Source organism: Chinchilla lanigera, unplaced genomic scaffold, assembly GCF_000276665.1.
Source record: "Chinchilla lanigera isolate Chin_1 unplaced genomic scaffold, ChiLan1.0 scaffold00008, whole genome shotgun sequence".
Lineage (NCBI taxonomy): Eukaryota > Metazoa > Chordata > Mammalia > Rodentia > Chinchillidae > Chinchilla > Chinchilla lanigera.
The window spans coordinates 15690451-15716025 of NW_004955409.1; positions in this window are offsets into that span (position 1 = coordinate 15690451).

Consider the following 25575-nt stretch of genomic DNA (forward strand, 5'->3'; position numbering starts at 1 on the left):
TTGACACTGGGGTGGAAAGGTTAGGGTCGCCTTCCTGTTACATTCTGATGGAATCACAGACACAGTCACAACATGAGTAATGCTGAGTCTGAACAAAGAATGAATTGAGAAACGAGTGCTGAGTCTGTGATTTGTTCTGAGCCCTTGCAAGGTGGAGGAAAGAAAAATACAGTCTTTGTTGTATTTTTACAGACTTTTTCTTCCTAGGAAGCTGAAATAGATTTCTCAGGAAGAGAAGGATCTATCATAGGAAAGTACTTGTCTTGCTTAACTTTATTTCCATTATAAAATGTGTGAGGTTCTTTTTTAATAGTTATTTTAAATTCATTATAAATAGTAATACAAAGGTCCTTCCAAAGAGAGGGGAAAAACCAATAATGCAGGGAAATTCGGTGAGCTATAAAAATTTATAATAATAATACTTTTATTATTTTAATTAATTTTAATTACATAAGAAATAAAATAAAGTAAAACTTTCAAGCCACTGAAGATTTTTAAAAATTTATACAGTCCACCAAGAAGTTTTCACCACTTTTTCAACCTCTGGCAAGCAGACTGTTACTGAATGATTCATTTTTGCTTTTACTCTTTTAAAACTATAATGCTTTAAGCCACAGGATACACGCACAATAATTAACTCATTTAATCACATTTGACAATGTGAAATAGTTAATGTACTTTTGTGGGACAGTTGTGAGTGTGCATGTGCGTCAGTGCAGGTGTTAGATAGAGATGCTCATGCAGAAAGTGTGAGTTTTTAATCAATGACTAAGACTAACATTTCTAGGAAAACACTGGCAAATAATTTTGATGTTTTGCCAGACAACCAAAACTAAGTAGTTTTTAATATCTGGAAAAATAACTAAATAGCTTCCTAGAGAACTAAACAAGCAACTAAATAGCTTCCTAAATGTTCCATGCTTAAATAAGACTTTTGATATCTTTTGGTGGTATGTAAATAAAATGGATACATATCACTTCCAGGCTAAGGCAGGAGTATATGAATGTGTGTGTTTAGGGGCAGCACATTACTTGGTGTGTAGTCATGAGGAACGGCATCTGACTCAAGCAGATTAGGGTGCGTGACACTGAGATCCTCGAGCTTGAGTTGGATTGTTTCTCTTGGGGAAGGGATCGAGTGTCCTTTCTGCGTGGTGACCAGAAGAGCTCACCTTACCACTGTATGTGACTCTCACTCCTCCTCCCTGCTAACCTGACCCGAGATGTGTGCATACTCACATGCAAAGCCTGAGCTCTTTGGAGCTTCATGTTTATTCTCCACATTCTTTTGGCCCGGTCATAGTTGCCTTGTTATTTCCATTGAAGAATGTGTGTACAGATGTATTGGATGGTACAAAAATGGAAGGAAAACATTTTATGTATTGGTCCTTCAACTTCTCAGAAGTGTTTAGAAAAAAATATAATGTTAAAAACCAGACAAAAATGATTTTAGGAGAATTACAGGAAATTGATCTGATTAAATGAGTATTCTTACTAATGTGAATTCCTCATGGTATAAAAGTAATAAATCTTTAATAATTATTTTGAAACGATAATTCAAATAATGAAGTACTATTATCTTTTCTCAGGCAGCTCATGTCTTGACTCATCATTTCGTGATAAGTATTAAACACAATAGAAGACCCCTGAAATAGTGGCTACATCATATTAAATATAAAAACTTATCTCAGTCTATCTCACTTGTTGTCTGACATCAGATGTACCCTGAACAGCTAGTAGGGCAATAGTATTTAGAGGACTTAAAAAGTTCTTCAGAGTAGTACAAACAATATATGTCAGTAATTATAGAGACAATTCTCTTAATTTTTTTGAAACAGCAAAACATATCCTATGTCCAACATAAACTTGGACACCAAAATCCAATGAGGAATAGATTAACATTATTCTATCAAACCATATTAAACAATTTTCCTGACAATGTTTTGGGGAGGTCAGTTATTGTCTTTTTATACTGTATCCATTTTATTCTTTGCAACCAATAATAGCAGTTTGAATATTCTTGTAAGTCACAGATCAAATACATCTTTAATGATATGAAAACTCTGCCACAAAAAATCTTATAACCATAGCTTGAATAGCTGTTTACCTCACTGCCTAGTTATTTATTTACTAACCTATTTATCTACTCCCTGTTTTTTCATTTCTTTTAATGCCTCATATGTACATGTATGTAAAACACACATTGCTAGCCTTATTCTACGATTAGCTAATTTTGGTAGTAATCATTCTAAGTGCATCTTTCATAACCAGGACATAGTTGTTTAAATTTTTCTTTATTCAATTTTACTCTATATTAAAACAATATTTAATAGCAAATTAAAATGCTATAAAATCTTATCTAAAACAAACTCATTGTAAAATATTTAACCACAAGCAAAAAGAAATTAAAAGCAATGGCTCTTAAAAGTCAAAAGTAGTAAAAGCAGAGTTAGGTGTCCCTGATTAAAAACTGAATGAATAACACTTTGGAATGTTAGAAAAAGACTTCACATAATTTCTTTTTAGATCTGTAGTTAAAAACATGATTCATCTCTTTCACATGTGGAGCCATCAACTGGAATTATATAAACATGGGCTAAATCATTTCATGCAGTTCTGTACATTTTCTTCTCTTTTTCTGAAGTCTCAATTCAGTAACACAGGCCTGGCCTTAGAGGACTCTGAGTGCAAACTCAGCAGCTCAGTAATGCAGGTTACTTCTCTTGCTGATTCCTCTTAAAATTTCCCTGGGCATCATTTCAGCTTGGCAAGTTCAGTGGACCAGTGCCTCTCCTGCGCCTCTTTGTGCTAAAGTGTAACTGATTACCTCAGTGAGCTTTGACAATCTGGGCACAAGTGTCTGATTAGTCTTTTCTGTTTCTGTCAATGTTTGCTACGCAACCTTGCCTCTAAATATCTTGCTAATTTTTCATTAGCATGAGGACAATTTATTTAAAAGTTTAATTTAAAAAAACAAAATAACAAACCAGACTTGGTGGTACAGTCCTCTAATCCCAGCCCTCTGGGAGGCTGAAGCAGGTGGATCACAAGTTCAAGGTCAATAAATGAATAAATTATTTAAAAAATCATAAAAGTCTGGGGATGTTCCATAGGGCAAAGGCTCTACGTTTGATGAATTAACTGTACTGGAAAAATCTCCCCTGAAACTCTATTATATGTAAAAGGAATCTTAAGTAACATAATTCAATAAATGATTTCAGTGTAGTATAAAAGATACTATTAATATGCTAGTATATTTTATATAAGAATGTACAAATGACCTAGATAGACAAATAGTCATCCTTAAATCTAGTCTATAGGAAATACATTTTGATCCAATTGTTAAGTTTTCATATTCACATGATATTCTATTTCCTGGAAGGAGAGTGAAATGAAGTCTCTATATTAGGCAGAAATCTACAGCACTAGAGCCAAAATAGGAAATATAAAGCTAGATTGCTTGACAACTATGGAAGAATATGGAATCATTAGTTTTAGAGAACAGAAAAGAAACCCACAGTATACCCTAGCCATCCACAGTGGAAGATTTCTATGGAATTTCTAATCTCCTTGGTTTCCTTGAGGTGATAAACTGGTATTCCACATAAAGACAAAGAACACATCAACAAAGCCAGTCCAGCCAATAATAGAGGACCAACTACAGAAAAGCTTTCAAATTGCAAGAGTAAAGTTAAAAGTGGAGGTTGTAATGTATATTACAAAGCTGGGACATTTGATGAATGCAAACCAGTGTACATGTCAAAAAGTATTTAATGCACCAGTCATGGTCTTTTAAATAATTCTATTGCCAAAACTAACAAAAAAAAAATTTAAGTGTTCTGCAATATTTAGTAAAACCACAAATAAATGACCTTGTGTTTCAAATTTCAACTTTTATATTTAGGAAACTGACCTGGACTCATTTCCTTGTAATTGGCACACAAATTATAGAATGTAATATTTCAGGCCAGTCAACTATTTTTAGTGTCACTATTACCAGAATATCACAATGTATTTCATTATCAACTGCCATGAACATCATTTTGTATTGGGACCATAGCAGAGGCATATGTAATTAATACTAAGAGTAAAAAGCGGAGACAAAAATAATACATATTGGAGAGAAGCTTAAAAATGTGCAGAAATGAAGAAGTTCCCTGCTAAAGTTCTTATGATTTTTCTACATAATATAAATATTAAAGGGCTAGAAATTAGGCCCAAAATGAGGTTTAAAGACCAAATGGAGATTCCCCATGGTAAATAAGTTAAAATATCTATGTTAATAATCTACATAAATAGTTCATTGGAACAATATGTATATGGAGAAACCTAAGAAATTGAAAGGCCCTCTTTAAAAAACCCACAGAGAAACTAACATACCAAAGCAAAAAAAAAAAAAAATAACTGAAGCATTAAAACAGTAGATCTCACTGGGAAGATGAGGGTTAGAGTAAATTAAATAAGACAACAAAGCTGAAGGAGCTCTTGCGAAGGTCTCAGAGAAGGACAAATGTTGTTTATCAGTGGTCAGCAATGAATTCTGATATGTTGGGAATGAGCTGAGAAATCATGTATAAAACATTAGGATCAACAGCGTGGTGTAAAAGATTTTGGTGTGCTTTCACTGTTATACTGCAATGTTCCTTGAATATGCTGAACAAATCTATTAATCACTGCTGCTGAAATGGCCATTCTACCAGATACGTAGCAGCCTAAATGACTTCCTCTAATGACTCTGTACAAGTAGAATTACAATTTGTAAGCAAACCAATTGATTAAAATTTCTCTTTGCTATATGGTACATGCTCACTGAAATATAAATATAGCAGAGCTTTTGCATCAATTCAAATAGATAAAAATATCAACTAATACATTTACTGAGCATTCACTCTCCAGAACTCTTATATAAAAGAGGTGGGTATGAAAGTACTTTGTAAGATACAAAGTTTCATTCCAAAAATTAGTCATATATTTAATGAAGCTCTAGTAATGATCAAGAACTGGCCACACTAGAGAGTGCATGTAGCTCAAGAGACATAAAGGTAAATGTGACATGTGTCAAAAGCCTAAAAGAAGAGTCAAAGAGATGTACTAGCCAATCAGTGACTGAGGGACTGTGTGAACCATGTTTTGATAGAAGTGTGGATTGGTTGCCGTGGAGAGAAAGGGACGGGTCTGCATTGGCCTGCAAATGAGAGTACACGTCATTGGAGAGGCGCAGATGCTTTGACAGTTAAAAGACCTCAGTCACAGAGCATTTAGTCATGGATAATTGGCAGAAGCTTGTAGGTCAAGACCAAACTTTCTAACCCTAGAATTTTTAATGTCACAGAAATAGTTACCTAATCAGAGTTATAGGATGGCTTTTTCCATCCTGTTTTCCATTTCACACTCTGAAAACTAAGTGGATTTGCAGATTCATTAGAATGCTACACATTGTGAGATGGCATTTGCAGCTGGACTGTGTGTGAATTAAGAGAATAAATTAAGTTCCAAGTCCATTCCGAGTGTGGACTGCAATCCCGCCTCCTGCAACAGGCAGCACCCCCCTCCAATAATCACACCCCTCCAGCAACACCCTCCCAACAGCATTTCATGTCTAAATTTCCACGCAGAGGAACCTGTGCACCTAAAGTGAGCCTTTTTCCAGTTTGCCTCAGTTAACATTTAGTGTTCCAGCAACATCATGAGTAGAACTCCATTTCCTCTTAAAGGGCAACTACCTGTGGTCAAACAACGTGCGTAGTCAATGTGGGTGAATTAACACAAATTCCTGCTCATGGTGCAGCCCCAAGGACTCAGGACTAACTACATTGTGACTCTGTCTTGTTTTTGATCATGCTCCTCAGCTCCCAGAATCCAGTCACTGCTCAGGAGATTGACATTAGTATTTTATTTTTTCTTATTACCAGTGATCCCATCACCAAAGTAGTCATAAATAATACAAATATGGTAACAGCACCTGGTTTTGCCTTAGGATCACAGGCTATTCAATTGTTCACAAGTAGTAAAGATGGATTTTGCAGTGATGATGTGGTTAATCCTCCAGTTATAGGAAGTAAAAATGACACAACATTATCCTTCAGGCTGTTACACAGAATTTAGTGCTCTTCCTGAGAATGGAAACAAAGGGCTCTATGGCTACGTCTGCTCCTTATAGCACTGCCATAAACTACATTTTAGTACCATATTTTTATGTACATAACTGCAAAAATGAAATAAGGAAATACATGATAAGATGTCTGAATTATTAAGATGAACAAAAATGGAAGAACTGCCATCTATGTAAATACACATGTGTGTATATTTTATATGTATGTATGTATGTGCTCATATAAAACATGAATATAGACATATTACATAATCAGTAAGATCTCATAGTGACAATATGCAAATTTATCTGTGCACTCTCTGGTTCTTAATAGTTTACACGTGTTTTCACACGTTTATTCTCCCAACAACTTTGTGTGTGAGGAGGTACAATTATTCCCCAGTTACTCTATGGATAATTTTACCAAAGATCACCCATCTCCTAGCTAAGATGCAAAAGAAGTCATTTTGAGTCCGTGCTTTCAATCACCATGCAAGTATAATAATTTTAAATATATGAAGGCACAACTCAATGATGGTTTTACATAAGCTGAGCCAGAGTGTGCTTCTGGCTATTCAGCATCTAGAATAACAGTGGACATTATCAGCACTTTAGAAATGCTGCTTGTACTTACCCCAAATTACACTTACCTCTTTCCAAGTATAATTACCAGATCAGATTTATCAAATGTTGAACCTTCTATAAATGGAGCCATATAAAGCATAACTTGTTTCTTTTGCTTAACATTGTAAAATCACCCATTTTGTGCATAAAATGTGTCCTTCAAGTATATTTATGTGGAGGAGTTGACTGAATGGTTCTACCATAATATATATTGTGTCTTCTTTCCTGTGACTTACATACATTTTACTTTTGGTAGAACCAACACTTGAAGTTTATTCTGACTTTAGACTAGTGATACATCTTTATCAAAAGTGCCTTGAACTATTTTGAAATTAACTAAGAACTTCTATAAATGTGGATATACATGTGGCTATGAATAGAAAACATGAATATTCACAAAATATTTATTTAGCAACTACTATGAGACTCACAACCATACCATGTATGAGATACATACTAACGAATGAAGCATCAATATACCCGCCCAGAGGACATGTTTCTGATTCATCTTATTAAGTAAAGGAGTTAAGAATACACCATCTAAAATATGCTATTTCTGGTATTTTGACTATTTAAGTTAGTTTTGAAAAGCTCTAGGTGCAAGAAGATCACTCTGAACTTCATACTGTTTCCTATATGCAAGAGATAAAAGTCTCCCAGGAAAGATTCCCTCCCTGTAGCAGGGGAGAAAATGTTATTATCATGAAAGATGAAAAGTTGAAACTGGAAGTAATCTGTATAAAGAAGCCTTGTTACACTAATGCTCATTTTCCTTTCCACTCCTCTACCCAGTTAAAGACCCAGCCCAAGCTCTTTTGGGTCTTATTGCATTTTCTCAATTCACTAATCTCTATCCGAAGCAGTAAATGTGGAGTTGACTCCAGTTGCTTTTGTTGTCTTTTCTTTTCTTTTGAGGGTCCCTGTTCCACAAAAACTTGTATTAAATTAATTTTTAAAACTTTCCTCCCATCTTATATCTACTTAATTCCCATGCTCAGTTAGGACCCTAAAAGGATGGTGGTAGAATTTTCTCTCCCCTACAAAACGATGTCACTAATACCTATCAAAAACCTACAACATATTAGGCTATATATTGTATCTGTCAACATCTAGCTGGAACAAGTAGATGTTTCATGTGAAAAAGTCTAGAATCTATTGTCCTTGTCCTGGGGACATTGTAGGAAATAATATCCAGATTGTTTCCTAACTTCTACATTTCTGCTCCTCATTTTCAAATTTAAGTGGTGTCTAGGAGTAAATAGCCTCCAAGATGAATAAAGTTAGAAAATCAAGACATACTGTTAGCACTTTATACTTCAGTGCTTTTGTTCTCTTGCCAAGAGGAACTGCACTAGTTATTCAGGGAGTTTTAAAAAATAGTTTATAAAATATAGTTTGAGAATATGTTGCGCACTTTATTTGTCAAGCACTTCATTCCTTGGGTGAGTTTGGGATCTTCAGAAGCAGTCCCTTTATGGGTCACAGATGCTCAATGTTGCTTGATGCCCTGAAGAACATACACCAGACTTGCTCTATACAAGGGCTTAGAGAGGCTAGGGATTTAGCTCAGCGACACAACACCTGCTTGGCAAGTGCAAGGTAGTGAGTTCGATTCCTGGTACTGAGAAAAACAAAAAACAAGGACTTAGAGTTAAATATCATCTGTGCCAATTTTGTTTAGATTGCATATCATGAGTGTCACATACAGCGATGTTTGAAAAGAAGGTATTGCAACAGCAAGAAAATTTTTAAAAAATCAAACCATCAGGAAACCATTCCAAAGTATTGCCCCTTTAATCGGTGCTACTCTATCTTAACAGTGTTTGTAAGAACACTGATCTAATGTATAACTAAGCCAAAGCAGCAGCTTCTCAAAGGTAACATAGATCCTGTTTCCTAAAGAGCTGTGCAATGTCTGAAAACAGATTGAAAGACAAAGAAAATAGGAAAGTAGAAAGTCACTTGTAAGGAAGCCTAACGAGGCGGTGGAGGAAAGCACAGTTTGTTTGAAAAGCATTAGAAGCTCATCTAGACACTGATCTAAAGCCAGGTAAGCAATGCTGAGCCCCTGCTCCAAGGCAGGAAAGCTGATTGAGTATTACAGATTCCTAGCAAGGCCTGGTACTGGTAAAAACGGCTGAGCAGCAGCATTACGAAAAGAGAGCAGGAAAAACACACTTCATTTCAAAAATGAACATATTTTCAAAAGTAAATAAATGGGGAAAATATGAATATGAAATGTGGTTTAGTAGCTGCAATTCAAAATCTTAGATTACACGTAGAAGTATTCCCAAACCACAAAGAAATTTGAAATTGTAGGGCTAAATTAACTTTAGGTATACTGTCTTGAATCCCCTATATTGGAACTAAAAGCAACAAATCCTCAAGAGAAGAAGTCAGGAGAAAGAAAGAGAGACAGAGACAGACAGACAGAGACAGAGAGATCGAGAGAAGAAAGAGAGAGAGAATCCAGAATTTAGGTTTCTGATTTATGCAAAAAAAAGTAGGGAAATGAGAAACAGAAGTGGTAAGATTGATGAAAATATTGGAAAGAGTGAGGGTCTGAAATATTATCAGTTGTGCTATACTTTCTAATCTGGAAAATGTATAATTATCCTTTTAGGGATATAATAGACCTTCCTCCTCTTTGAGAATTAGATGCCCAGCCTTTTTGAGGCTACCATAAACAGAGTGATATTTTTGTTACTGTTATTTGGCTTCTAATATGCACTGGGACTAGATTGCCTCATGAGAATTATATTATTTTTTCTTAACATATAAACCATTAGTTTATAACTTATTTAGATTAGAATTTTACAAAACAGCCAGTATATGTGCTACAGGACGTGGCAGTAGGGAAATATTTTTAGCTGACTCCTTATCTTGCAATCTCTATTACCACCCACACATTATTTGCTACTTTCACATTATATAAAAATGCCCTAGAACGTCAAGATAGTCCTTACCTTCCATATAGACGTACATACAGCTCTCCTCTTCACTTTTCTGCAGAAATTCTGAAGCCATCATTGGCAAAAAGAGTAACCTTTAAGTCTCGTCACTCTTACTTAAATAATGAGAAGTGTGTCATACTTATGAGATAGTTATGAAAATTAGAGATAAGGATAGATTGTCAATTGTACAACACAGAGATATTATACTACCTTTAACATAATTCCTAGTTCCTCTAAATTTTTTATTTTACTCTTCTGGTGTCATCTTATTTACTCTCAAGTTGGCATTATCTACGATATACTAGGAAACAAGAGCTTATATAGCTCAGAACGTCCCCAATTAACAATCTGGAGAGGTTTCAAACGTGTGCTCAAAACTAAACAAGTATTTTCATCTATCTTACCACTTCTGTTTCTCATCTCCCCACTTTTTTTGCATGTCAGAAACCTAGATGCTGGATTCTCTCTCTCTTTCTCTCTATCTCTCTGTCTCTGTCTCTTCTCTCTTTCTTTCTCCTCTCCCCAAATCCCATCAGCTTCACTTTATCAACAGTTCTCAAATCTGTGTACATCTCTCTCTCTCTCTCTCTCCATCCCTGTGCCTGTGGCCTCAAATTTCATGCCACAACCCAAGTCTTGCGACATTCTCCCAATTTTTCTCCATAAGCATTAAGGTGATCACTTTAACACATACACATATATGTACCTCGCTACCAAAAGCTATTTTACAAACAATTGTTTTTCCCTAACAGTAACACAGTCTTTACCATATGTGAGGCTCTCATCCAAGCTCCTTAACTATCACAGCTAAATAGCTCTCCTCCCAGCTGTGTGACACTGGCTCCTCCTCCTCTCCTCTCTCCTTTGCTCTCCCCTCACTTGACTTTTCTTTCATCTTTTTCCTTCTGGTGGACAGATAACTTGTCTGAAGGTGCAGAGAAAGGAAACGGACGAAGTCAGAATTTCAAGCAAGGCTGCCTCCATATCTGCACATAAGCATACATATGATGTGGGTATATATGATGATGATAGTTTTTATACCACGTCATATACTTAACTGCATATATGTGTATATTTATCATACTATTTTATCCAGTTTATCATTGTATTAAGCATATCCAAATGAGTTTTAACAGTTTCAATACATATATTCCTCTGTAACTAATTCATAGTTCAAGGCTTTCAATAAATTTTTAGTATGAAGTACTTCTGCAAAAAAGTTTGCATGATTCATAGTTAGTATTTCAGACAGTCCTCCTGATAGCAACTCTGATAAATTGGACTTTTATTTTCATATTATAGATAAGGAATCTGAGAGGAAGAAAAATGAACTTTTCAGAGGTAGCCGAGCTAGGAATGTTAAAGAAAGATTCAAATCTAAGATTTCATAGTTTCTACTTCATTCTTCTGTTTTTCCTACACAATATTCTAAACTTTATTTCAGAAAGCTTTTATTTACATTTCATATATTTTCATGTCAATATGCTTATTAAGTTTTAGCATGCTTATATTTATAATCATATATTTTCTGATAATAAAAATATAACTTTTGTATAATTTATTATTACTTTGTATCTTTAAATTTTATAAATAAGTGCCTTACAGTCATTGGAAATAAATGCTCATTTCAGAAAAGAGAAAACTAAAAAGAAAAAGGAATGTATTCTACTTCATTAGTCTACAAGAAAAACTCAATTATTTATATTGACACTGTACATTACTGTAGTGAATGCCACATGTAGCTTTTGAGCAACTAAAATGTGACTGGTACCACGTTATATTCTCTGTAGATCCAAAGTGTATATGGATTGTAAAGTCTTAATATGGCAAAAGTATGATAACCATGTAGCTTTCATGTCTATATGGATAAAACACTGAAGTGATCATTATTTAGATACACTGAATTCAGTACTACATATTATTAAAATTACTTCCACCTCGTTATTCCCACTTTTTTAACATATGGCTACTGAAGTAAAACTTTAAATCAATAATGTGGGTTATACTGTTTGCCTTGCATTGTCCTGCTATTGATAGTGTTAACTAGACTAAGTTAATTTGCTAAATTGTTATTTACCAACAGTTATATGTAGAGGATAAAGAGAAACTAGAAATCAGTTTAGTCTCCCTCCTCCATTAAAAGATGATAAAACCCAATTCAGAGAAGCTAATTTTACCTATCGTTACCTTAAAAGTTAATGGAAGAATCATTTGGATGAAACTCAAGGCAATCTCTTTAATGGAGGATATTTTTCTTTCGGTTATATGCTTTCTCAGGCCACTTCTGTATTGCCTATATATTTCTGAGGCTGGAAGCTTGTGAACTACACCTTAAGGGGCCGTAACCCTCCAAAGGATCTGACTTGCAGGCAGTGGCTGTAACTGCACCACATCTGGTTTAGTCTCCCATATTGTAAGAGAAAGGAGGAGGTAGACTTCTGATGCCTGGATGTCATCAAATGCAAGGCACTGGGAGACCAGTGTCTGAACATAACCATCAAATAAGTAAAAATGACTTTAACACTATGGGCTTAGCTGGCAATTTCTGACTTAAATTATAAGATTACCTAAAGAAATAACAACCTCAAAGTTTAAATCTTTGAGCTCAAAACACAAATGGAATGTCAAATAGAGTCTAATCTCTCTGTAGATGTGGAGAATACAGCTGAAGAATCAGTTCCTTTATCTTGACTCTTTGGAGATTGAAATATTTACATAGTATCCAATCTTCTAGGCATCTCTGGTGAAAATGCATGATAGGGAAATCCTGGAACCTTGAGAATAGGGATGTAGACATTTGCTGAATATGAACATCCAGGAATGCTAAATCCCCTCGTGATTCCTTTGGCAGCAATAGCATTCGCTCCTCCATTTTCCAAGAACAGATTTTCCTTGTCTGAAGGTCCCGTATTTAAACTATTTTTTGCTGCATGCTAATTTGAAACTACTGTGGCTTATCATTTTTGATGATTCCTTGGGAGGTCAGTCTGGACAGTTCTGCTGGTCTTGACAGCAATCAGAGCCCTACCTGCAAGATTCACTTACAGCTGGAGAGTACGAAAGAGTCTGTTGACAGGTCTTGAAGTTCCCACTGGATACTTGTTGAGGAAATGAGGCCTTTCACATGGTCTCTCATTCTAAACGGGGTGTGCATGGCAGTATCAGTGTCTCGGGAGAATGAGAGCGGAAACTGCTAGGCTTCTTAAACTCAAGGCTCTAGACTTAGCGTATGGCCAAACCTTCTACATTATATTTATTAGAACAAGATGCAATGCCAGTCCAATTTTAAGGGGGCAGTTTGGAATTCTTTCATACTAAGTATAAGAAGCAAACAAGGAGCATGCAAAGCTGACTGCCTGACTAAAAGTTGGGGAAAGTAGATCTCAGGGCAATCATTGGAACAATTCTTTTCACTCCTTATCATGAAAATAACAGATTAAGCAATAGGCAAAAAGCAAGACCAGTGGCAAAAAAAGAGAAATATATAAAATCTCTGAGGAGCTTTTATGATAATAGAGAAATAACTACTTTTAGAGCCCTGCAAAATAGTTTTTTATTGTTATTTGCAATATAATCATTTTTCCTTTTGTATTGAGTAGAGTCTGAGTGATGGCTAATTCTGACTGCCTAACCTACCACATATGTTAGTGAAAAATTTGAGAATGATTTTACAAAGAGATGCGAGACTGTTACTGCAGACTGGTGCTGGTCTGGGAGATGGTGGTTTATTTGAGAATGGAAATAAATCTTAGTTTGTCTATCTTTTGGCAAAGCTTGAGAGAATGTTTGATTTTACCACAGATAATTTATAAAGTGTTGCACGGAAACATGAACTTTTCATTGTTTTTCTATTATGTGTAAAGTTTAATTATGTGGAGAGATAAAATGATTTTAATTGGACAGAATTATATGTGTACAGTTACAAGTAATCAAAGGAGTGAATTATGTTATTTCCATCTCATTGTGTTTCTTTCCTACACTCATCCTTCGTGGGCTTTGAACTATTATGGGGAGGAGCTTGTAGCAACTTCTGTTAGCCTTCTTTGCAAGCTCACTTTCTGATCTAGCTAACTAAGGTGGGGACTTGGACAGCAGTGTGAATAACTGAGACTTTTAGCTCAGACCTCAGGGGCAGTGGCTCTTCATTGCTGCTAATTGCTGGTGCTGCAGTAGTGCAGATAAGACAGGCAATGGACAATTGCATGTATCCCACCAGGGGCTGAGCTTTGACGCTTGCTTCCAGCCCCGACATCTGTGGCAATGCTTTAGTACTTTTAGCCCTTGAAGAGCTGCCCTCCAGCAACCTAGACAGAAGTGTTGGTGTGTGGATTCCAGTCCACTGGTATCACTTGCTTTTTGGACATCATACTTATTCTTTTCTGATCTTCCAGAAACTTTGCGACACCAGCCTTTCTAGCACTAAATAATCCAATTCCTGTTTTATATCCCTTTGGTTTGAAATAGGTAGCATATTTCTATTTTGTTGGCTGAACACTGATTGATACAATTTCTAAGCCATAAAGTCATGTTTACTTCTATGAAAGGAAAGTATAATTTTATAATCAGAGTACTTGCAGCCAACAGAATCAATATACTTTATAATTTCAAGAATGTCAAAATGTCCGTAAAATGAGTAGATTAATAAGCCAATTTTGCAAGCACACATACAAAAGCTGGAGGTTATTCACTTTCCATGAGTAAGCATTCTTCATTCTTATGCAAAAATGGGTAAATTTATTCATTTTTTATATAGAGATGGCCAACAAAAAAAATTTAATCAGTTGTACAGATTTAAATGGAGCAATGTTAGTCTAAATCAGGTGTATGGACTACTGCCAACCTGCAGACTATTATTAGTCTGTGAGATCGTGGCTTATTTTAGAATGGAAATAAGCACACTGCATCTCTCATAGAAAATGTCATTATTTTCCCAGGTGTGATGGTGCACATCTGTAATCTCAGCACTCAAGAGGCTGAGGCAGGATGAGCAATGTAAGTTCAAGGCCAGGCTAGGATACATAGTGAGTGCAAGGCCAGCCTGAACTACATCGCAAGACCCTGTCTCCAAAAAAAAGGAAGAAAAGAAAACAATAAAGATGTCATTTCCTTTCTCTCAAAAGAGTGCAAAGATTAATTTACATGTGTTGTAAGCAGCTTACCTTCCTGAGAAGTTACAACCAGTTTATAGGGTTATTATAGAATAAGGGATTGCAATAATAGACTAGGGTTATTATAGAATAAGGGATTGCAATAATAAAGTTAAAAATGCTTCATTTGAAATAGAGAAACCTAGCACATGGGCAGATTTTCATTTTGATAAAATTTATTTTAGGTCTCTATGTATTCTTTGGGGAAAAAAGAGAGTGTGCAATGACATGCGGAGCAATTCCCCTCTGAAAATACATGAATTCCTAAAAATCATAATGGTTATAAGATGGGACAATCAGTCATGATCAGTGAGCTACAATAAAAAGAAAGGACTTGGTAAAAACTTTAATGAGGTTTGGAAAATGATGCTTCCTAAAAAGCTAACAAAACAAAAACCTGATTCCTTAAGATAGGCAACAAAAACATAAGGGAAATAAAACCAAAGCACAGAGTCTTAGGATTTGGGTTTATTTGTTTATTTATTGTGCATTCAAATACTGCTGTACTTTGTGTCCTAAATAACAAAGAAGGAAAAGATGGAAAGCCTACTTAATGAGAAATAAAAACTTCTTTTAAAAATGGAGAACTTTAAATATTAGAGCCAGAGAAAATCTGTACAGAGTACTTAGAGCCATAAAAATAAATTAGAATTATTTAGGTAGATGACTATTTTTATATTCTATTAGATTGGGAAATTTCTTTTCCAAAATCCCATTATATTATTTAAAGAAAATTGATACAGATTTCTCTTAGTTTCACATATCTAAATAATAATTAAACTATTGTGGTACTCACAACTTGAGCCAATTATCTTGATCTTGAACAAGGCAATGCTTTTAGGAACAAATTCTGACATTATACTTTCTATAAGCAAACTGGTGGGAGCTCAATATCAGAGTTGAGTAGAAGCCAAATTTATTAGCATATTTGATGTATGCATGACTCCTCTGTGCACACAAGTGCTTTTTCTGAAAATTTGATCCAGATGCTGAATACAGAAGAAGGCTGTGATATTTTTTGAATAATTACGGCCCATTCCATAAGCTGAAACAAATAAAGCTTTTGATTTAAGATTGTTTAATCTCAAGGAGATCAGTATAGAAAGCAGATTAGAAACATGGATGAACTGGCTTTCAAAAAGCTCTATTCAACTCTACAGCTAAGCAATGGCAGTTCTCAAAAGATGGCTTCATGATGTGAGCAGGAATCAAAGAAATGACTACATTCCTTTGAACTGAAGTGAGCTTTCAAATCAGAGGGTGAGTGTATCAAAAATTGTTCTTTGTGAGGGAGAGAATATGAACCGATGCTAATTTTGTGTCTCTACTCGCTCAGAAAACCTACTAATGGTAAGAGTGAAAAGAAAATGAAACTCTTTATATTTTGAAATCAAAATGCATTCTGGCAAAATGCTGTAATGTTAAAACTGTGTTTCTCTGTCAAATTATCTCGGTTCGCAATAACAGCAACAGTAATCACAGCAACAACTGAAAATATTTATCAAATACATATTATGTGCCAGGTACTCTCAAATGTTTTGCATGTTTTAATTGAATGCCCAAACACCCAGTGAAAAAATATACTCTTTTCACAGAAAAAGAAATGGATCAATGAAAATTTATCCTAGAAATTCTTGACCTATGCTGTTTTGGTAATTTATTCTGAGAACATTCATCATCTGATCTTTAGAATTAGAATGATATGATATATAAAATATTTGAGGGGTATCTAGAAGTCTTTCACATAATAGGATAACTAGACTGAGAAATGAGCATAAAAATCATAGAAAGAAGTATGTATTTAGAATTAATATCTGAAAACACTTTCTTCCATACAAAGTAGCCTTCCTTAGATAGCTAGATTTCACACATGATCTAAAAGAAGGCTTTCTACAACACTGTTATACCAAGAAAACTTCAGAAAGCAAATCTAAGTTACAAAAATATGATTTAACCAAATTAGTTATACTATGAGAAAGAACTTCAATATTATGTATGCTTGGACATTAAATTTACCATGTTTCCAAGCATCCAAGGAGAAAAATGTAAATCAAAGATGATGTCATTCTATTATCTGAGGCCAGCCAAATCATAAAAAATAAAATATTTTCTAGTTTTAGCCCTCAAAACAAATATTTTAAGGAGATAAATTTCACAGCAGTATGGTGAGTAGATCTCTAGATCTGCTTCCCAGCAAAAAATCCATTAACTGGTGAAAATTATTTAAAATTTAAAAGTAATCATTCAAGGTCCCTAAAAAGTGTTAAAATGTAGTGGACCAAGGGAAGAAACATGTAATCATGAAAATGTACTAACTCTCTGCTAGAACGATGAGTCTGTAACTCTTGAGACACAGCTGTCTACCTCCGCACCCCAGTTTCTACATGTCAGAGTGTCTACTGCATGCAGGTGTGTAAAAAAGACAGATTTCTTATTCTTCCCAGATCCTTGTCAATGGCAATTGTATGTCAGCAGAAGGAAGAGCATGCCAGCGTTACTCCCTCCCTGAAGTTGTACTTCACAGAAGCTAACCTCCAAGTGAGACCAAAACTTTCATCCTTCCACCTGTTGCCTATTCATATGGCAGCAGGCTAAGAACTCTAGGGATCCAGTAGTCTTGACATGAACATTCTATGATATGATGACTCCACAAAAGAGAAACAAGCTAGGATGACCAGAGGACATACTTCATGTTCAGAATCCAGCATATAAAGCAGCAATGTAATTACAAGAGAATCCAGCCACTATTAAGGCTATAGTTCCAGAGGAGAGGATTGAAATTTTACCTAAGGAAAAAGATATCACAGAAACATCATGTACTGAATGAACTTTATTTAGAACAAAATGTGGGGAAGTTCCAATCAAACAGAACTCTGAAACATGTACTGCAACCTTGTAAAAATTTAATTTGATCAAAACATGGAGCAGCTTATATTGCAGAGTATAAGTTGAGGGAAAAGAGAGAAGGAAATGAAGGGAGAGTGAGCTGTGAATCTGGCAGATTCACAAATATGTGTAACTCAAATAGCATATTCTGAATTTACATAGTAAATAACTCAGAGGTCAAAAGAGAAATCACATATTAGAAATTAGTACCGAGTAGAAAATATTTTGGGATGAATGAAAATAGACATAATCTAACATCAACAGATGAAAGAGCAATAAAATATGAAGCATTCATGCAATGGAATAGTATTTATTGATAAAAATGCTGAAATAATGACACATGATGAATGAATCATGAAAATACGCAAAGTGAAATCAGTCAAAAACACTACATTGTGTATGATTCTACTTACCAAAATAAACATAAGAAGCAAATATATAGAGATAACAGTAGATTAAAGATTGTCTAGTGCTCAGGTGCTGTGATAATTATAGAGTGATAACTGATGGTGCAAGATTTCTCTCTGGAGTGATGAAATGTTCTAGAACTTAGTAGAGCTATTATTGATTCTATTAAATGGCTCAAAATGATGATTACTCTTAGAAGATATACATCTACTCTACTCTCCTCTTCTCTATATATATAAAATCTCTGTCTCTATATATGTATGTATATAAAACCTATGTCTGTATATATTTTATATATATATATATTACTCATGATGAATCAATTAAGATTTTTCAGTTAAAATGTAGGGCAAATTTTGCAAGAAGCATTAATGGGGATAAAATAATGAATTTTAGCTTTCAAATATTTAAGAATGTCACAATGGAAGAAAACAAACGTATGTAGAACAAATGCATACTGTCTTTCTTATTGCTCTAGGGTTATCCTTTCTTATTTCTTTCTGGGGCTTTACTAGATTTCATAAGTATTCACAAATGACTGTTGGTATTACTGTTGTAGTTTTAATAACAGGAGGATAAAAAAGGGAGAAACAAGGATAACAAATTAACTGGACAATGGATAAAACATAGATGATTGAATACATATGGAGCCCTGCTCTCCCTAAATCACACTGGTAAGATTAAAAATATTCAAAGTTTAATCGCTAAGGACAAAGAAATCTGGGAGGGGGCGATGACGAATGACTTTTTATCCTAAAAGCAAAGAAGAGCAATTATTTTAGCCAATGGGATAAAACTGAGTGTGTGATAAAACTGAAAGATGAACAGCATCATTTTCACCAGGAGATGTATTAAAATGCAGTTTCGGGGCACCACTCCAGACCTGCTCAATCAGAACCCTCGGTGAGGCCCAGCTGTGTTTTAATAAGCCGTTCAGGTGAGTCTGATACTCATCACTGCTGGAGAACCTCTGCTCTAAACCAATAGAAGTGCCAAGTGCAAACAAAGTAGATTAATTGGAAGGAAGATTAATTGGATGGTTTAATAAGATGTCACACTCATCCTACTGGTAATGGCGACAGGTCGTCTCCACCCATGAAATAGACTAGAGAGTCATTTTGAGGCTTACTACCTGGAAACAGTGAGACTGAGCTCTTGAACACTAAGAAAGATGAGGACAGGAAGAAGATCCTGTACTATACACCGAAAAGCTAGAGAAATTCGAGGTACTTGGCCTCCTCCTTAACCTGGCTACATCCAAGATTATAACAATCAGGTGTAAAGAAACTGTATCAGCTTCTGCTACTCTCTGGACATTTGTGTCCCCTAGAGTTCATATACTGTACTGCCGGCAGGAGGATTACAAACTCAAGTCCAACCTGGATAACTTAGCAAGACCCTGTCTCAAAAACAAACAAACAAACAAACAAACAAAGAAATGCTGTCCCAGACCTTGGGTTCAATCTGCAGTACCACCAGCACCACACAAAGAAAGGGGTATATACTAAAATCTAAATAAAAATTGTCATGGTGTCAGTAGATGGGGCCACTGGTTAGTTGGAGTGGAGTTATACATCAGATTCATGTCTTCATAGAAGAAGTTTGAGGGTGTCGTTTGCCCCTTTCTACCATGTGAGGACACAGCTAGAAGCCATCTTCCATGGAGGAGGAAGTGAGCTGTCACCAGAGACTGCATTTACAAGCACCTTGCCTTCTCAGTCTTTTTGGCTTTTCAGCTTTCAGAACCATGAAAATAAATTTCAATTGTTTATAAAACATGTCATTTATAATATTTTTCATATCAGCCCAGGGCTAAGAGAGGCCCTGTTATGGTTTATATGTGAATGTCCCCCCAAAGCCTCAAGTGCTTTTGGGAGGGGCCTTTGGTGACTAGACTGTGAGGGAGTCATAACCAACTTTTTGTTGGCAGCTGGGGTCTAGTCAGAAGAGGTCACTGGGGGTGTGACTTGGAAGGGCAGATCCATGTCCCAGGCACCCCCTTTCTCTGTGCTTCCTGGCTTCCTTGTTGCAAGCAATTTTCCTCCATCAAAGTCCTTAGGCCATTCTACCTGGTCCTGTGATTAAGCCTGTTGAAAGTGGACTGACACTTCAGAAGCCATAACATAAAATAAACCTCTCCTCCTTTATGTTTCAGGCATCAGGTATCGTTTCTCAGCAACAAGGACAGTGACTAAGACAGCCCCGTACCTAGAAAACCCATGCACTGAAATTAGAGGTCTTCTCATGCTCAAATGGCTCATTCTCTACAGCAGAGGGAAATTATGGAAACAGTGATTATCTAACAAAAATTGTATACCATGTACGGTAAGAATAGAATGTAGAATTATGTGTATGTAGAAAGGATTTTGTCCAAGAAATCTTTAATGTTCCTTTTAAAGAATAAGATTTAAGTGCAGAAAATCTACAAACCAGCATTTGGTAGTAACCACAAGCAACCACAGGTGGGCATGACTGCTGGGTATTATACCACTTAGACTGGCCACTGTGTATGCATTTTTGCTATTTGTTACTCTTTGCTTTGTCCAGGTCAGATTCTGAGTCCTGGGTCACAGGCACCGTTTTACATGTCAAGTGGAGGGATCGGATTGTAGATAGCTCCCTTCAGCAAACATGCCTGAAGACCTGTCTTAAAACAAAACTCAAGGAGTGGACAATTATCTGATGAACAAGATACAAATACCCATGACAGAATGAAATGATCAGTGAGAACATATCCTCCACTGGTCCAATCAATCATAATTTAAATTTTAGCAACACTCCCTTTACCCAATATTGAACTAGTGGAAGAACTTACATGAACTTGGACCCAATCAGAAATTCTCTGAGCCTGAGAAGGTTCAAAAAAATCATGTTTTTGCTGAATTTGCTCTTACTAGATATTTAAATTTAGACAACATGTATTCAAAATGGAAAGGAAATTCTGGAATTAGAGAAAAAAATAGCATAGAGGAACTGAAATGCTATTTGACCATTCTTGTGCTAACATTAAATACTTTGAATATGGTGTTGGATGGGACAACTTCCTCAGCAAGACAGTACTAAGCGTCTGAACAAAACTATTGACTACAGATAAAAGTATGGTAAATTTCATTACCGGACTCAAAACTAGGAGACAAAAGGTAGAAACATCACAATGAGGAAGAATACAGTCCCAGAGTGAGTCATCAAAGTTGCTGGTCTTTAAATATCTTTACTGGATCAAATATTTTCATCTGCTTCTTACTGAAGAATTGAAAATTCATTATTCTAACATCCTGTGCAATCTTTATGTTCTGTTACACAGTGTTTATGTTTTATAATATAATTATTTAAGGATAAAGACATTTATACAAAATGGAAGTAAGAAGAAGGTTATTTTGATTCTCAAAGTTAATCAGTAAATTTGACATTCTCCTCTGCTCAACGTACTGCCCTGTTGAGGTGCCAATAAAAGTGAAGAAACCCCAAAATACATGCCAGACTCTGAGGAAAATGATCTACCGGCCTACTTCCTCTGGCCTTGCCTGAGAGAGATTACAGGATCCACCTCTGCTTTCCTTTTCCCTTTCCCCTTCCTTCTTCTCCTTTTTCCTCTTCCTCCTCAGCCCTCCTCCCTTCTCCCTCCCCCATTTCCCCCTTTCCTTCTTCTTTTCCTCCTCTCCCTCCCACTTCCTCCTACTTCCTCTTGTACTGGGGACTGAGTATAGAGCCTTCCTCTGAATTATGACCCCTTAGTCTTTTTTTCATCAAGGGGTTTGGTTTTCAAGACAGGATCTATGGGCTATGTAGTTCAGATTGGCCTTGAATTCACTATGTAGCCCAAGCTGGCTTCAAACTCATGGCAGTCCTCTGCCTCAACTTCCCAAGTGCTGGGATTACAGGTATGTGACATCGTTCCTGACTTCCTCTTTCTTTTTCTTTTCTTTCTATTTTTTTTTTATTATGAGTTAAGGTTTTGCTAAATCACTAGTTGTCCAGGCTGGGCTTGTGCATTTTAACAGGGAAAAAAGATCAATGACTTTAGTGGTCAGTGTTAACACAGAGACAAAAAAGAGCAGCTGAGTCCACTCACAAGCTAGCTATTATCAATTTGGTGACCAAATGACCCTTGGGACTACCATAAAAGTCATGTGACAACCACACAACTTCTTAGAAAGGAGTGTGGAGGGGGAAGCGAGGGAGGAGAATGTGAAAAACAACATAATTATAAATTATCTGAAATAGTCCTATAAAACAGGTCACACATTTCAACTGCTGTGACATCATTATTTGGCAAGTTAAGTTGTTTCTCTTACTCTTCCTGGTAACTAACATTGGATATGTGATGCAGAAAGTCAGTGCCACCACAGAAAATAATGAAGTCATTTTTTCCTTAGCACTTTGAGCAGTGGATACAGTACATTTGTCACATCATTACGTTTAAATATTTTGTATGTCTTAGTGTTAATTCAAACATAATAAATATTATGTATCTTTATAAGTACTTAAAATCTGTGGATATTTATGTAGATATCTATTTGACAAAGTATATTCTTTCTGTTTCCTGAAGCCTCCAGAAGTGCCCAGCTGCAATAACTGTGTTAAGTAATTGTTGTGTGTGTTCTTGACAATAGTCCTGTCAAATTTACAATGTCTACAGGATCCCTGCATCTGCCATGGCTTCGTTCTTCCCTAAGACTCCTTATTAAAGAGCTTTAGTACTTCAGATGTATAAATTTACCCCATCTACACGCATATTTTTCTTCTCTCATATGACAATGGCAGTAACATCCATCTTAACATAAAGACACAATAGATTCATTTGGAATCTCACCACCTCTACCTTCCCTTATGTCCTTTCATAATAATGACTTTGTTACTGACTTATTCATTAATATTTTAACACGTTCAAGTATCTTTCACTTGAAAAGTAGGATAACAATCTTTTGTTGTTGTTGTTGTTGTTGCTGTTGTTGTTGTTTCCTGTACTGGGAATTGAACTCACGACCTTGCACTTGCCAGGCAGGCGCTGTGCCACTGAACTAAATCCCCAGCCCCTAGTATGATAACAGTCTTATTAAACAAAAAATGACTATTGTCCTATAATGACCATCTTTCCCAACCTTCTCAGTAAAATTCTCAAACAAAAAACCCGCCAAATCTAACTAAACATATTATTTCTTCACAGTCTTCCCTCAATAACCCAACCACTATGGTGGTTCACTTTCTGCTTTCACGGTAAGCTGAAATTGCTCTCACCTAAACCATGAACAGTCTGCATGTTGTTAAACAAAACACTTTGACCGCTTTGCAGCCTTTAGCACTCATATTTTTCTGTTCAGAAAGTCTTCCCTGCACCTTCCCACCTCCTGCCATCTTTTATGTCCTCTATCATGATCGCTCACATTTTGGATCCCTGCATCCTTTCAGGCCTCTGGTTCTCAAATTACTGTCTGCTTTCCTGTGATCATTTCACTCTCTAAAAGTTTGCAACCATTCAGTGGGAATGTGAATTTGGTGCTCGTACATACTTCCATCCTTCCATTAATGGATCAGTTCCATTGTTCCATCTACAAGTAATTTAAATACTTGGGAAGGCTAATTTAGCAGTGTTTATCAAGCTGCAACAAGAGTAAAGGTCGTCAGTGCAGGATGAAGCATCCAGGAACTATAGTAGCCTGAACATTGTGGACTACACTTCCAAAATAGTATGGTTTTATGTTTTACTCTGTTTTATTCACTCCCACTACCTTGAATGTCCTTGGCCAATTGATCAGCAGCTCCTTTCATCATAACCAGTACAAATCAAGAGAGTCCTCATCAATTTCAATTTAAATTTGATCTCATATCTGAATTTTTATATTAATCTATTGACCTCTTGGATACATTAAAATGTACCTTTAAATTGTGAATTTGATAAATTGTGGAATATGAAATACATTTGAAAATGACTGCAATCCAGATACTGAACATTTCCCTTACTCCCATATTTCCTTATCTTGCTTGGTCATGCAGTCTTTCTGCCACTCCCATTTTCTATCAGTTATTGATCTACTTCTGGTCACTATGGTCAGTTTGCATTTTCTAGAGTTTGGTGTAAATGGAATCATATAGGATGTGCTCTTTTTATGTCTCAATTATTTATTTATTATAGTTATTCTATATTTTTATTTTAAAGGAAAAAATAAAAAATGACAGAATTTCAAAACAAGATGATAGGAAATTAATAATGGTTATTATATCACATATTGTTATCTTAAAGTAGTTGCTCAGATTACCAGATACAGGCATGCAAGATTGATTGAACAATATAAGCACTAACTATTCTTTTCAGTAAACTAATAGAAATTAGTAGTACAGTTATCTTAGCTATCTGATGTGTATTTTTTAATTATCCCTTCCTTTTTTTCCACTTTCCCCCACCCCAGTTGTTCTTTAATTTTGAGCAGTTTCTTTTAATGTCACTATATCTATTCTAGCTTAGGGATTTTAATTACAGGAGGAAGGTGATACTCTACCCAAAAAATACCATATTCTCTGATTTTTTTCATGTTATTTTGAAAGTTGGTATTTTTTTAAAATTTCCAGTAGTATACCATTCTATTGGAAATATTTTGCAAATACATTTAATTTTAAACAGATACTTGAATTACTTCAAGTTTGAGCTTTTACAAATTATGTAGCAGTAAGCATTTGTTTATGAATATGCATGAAGATGTATAGTTTCATTTCTCTTGGACAAATTCCTATTACTGAAATGCTAGATTATATGATAAGCATGTTTAAAATTACCAGACAGTTTCTGCAAACTGGCTGAGGTATTTTGCAGTCCCATCAGAAATATATAAGAGTTCTAGTTGTCCTACATCCTTATGAAAATGTTGGCACAGTCAGATTTTTAAAATATTCTGGTCTATTGAAAACAGTTTTAAATATTCATTTGTGGATAGATGTTTGGATGATTTCCAGTTTTTTGCTACTACAAATGAATTGCTATAAACACTCATTTCCAATGGCATATGTTTTAGTCTTTTTTCAGTTAGAATAAATCACAAATATTTTTTAAAATGTCAATTTTAGATCATGGCATTAGGTATGTTATATTCACTATTTTATTTTATTCTTCTTTGTTGACTATTTTTAAGTAGTCATTCATCTCTTAAATTTAGATCATTACACTGTCTCATCTGTGGGTTCTGATTGAAATTTCCATTCTATTACTTAACCTTTTGCTGAAGTGCTTGTGCATTTGTGCCATACACGCATGGTTCATGAATGAGTCTGTTTCTACACAGTCATGGGATCTCATTCTCTACTTTGCTAATGAAAATTGCACGAAAATGGAAAACTCCATTCTTGTCACTTCCACAAACCTGACTGCACTAATTAATTTCATGTGAATCTTCAGATAATTGTTTTTTGTTTTGTGTTCAGAAGTTGTAGCTATTTTCAGTGAGAGGACTCACCTGAATGAGGGGTTATACCA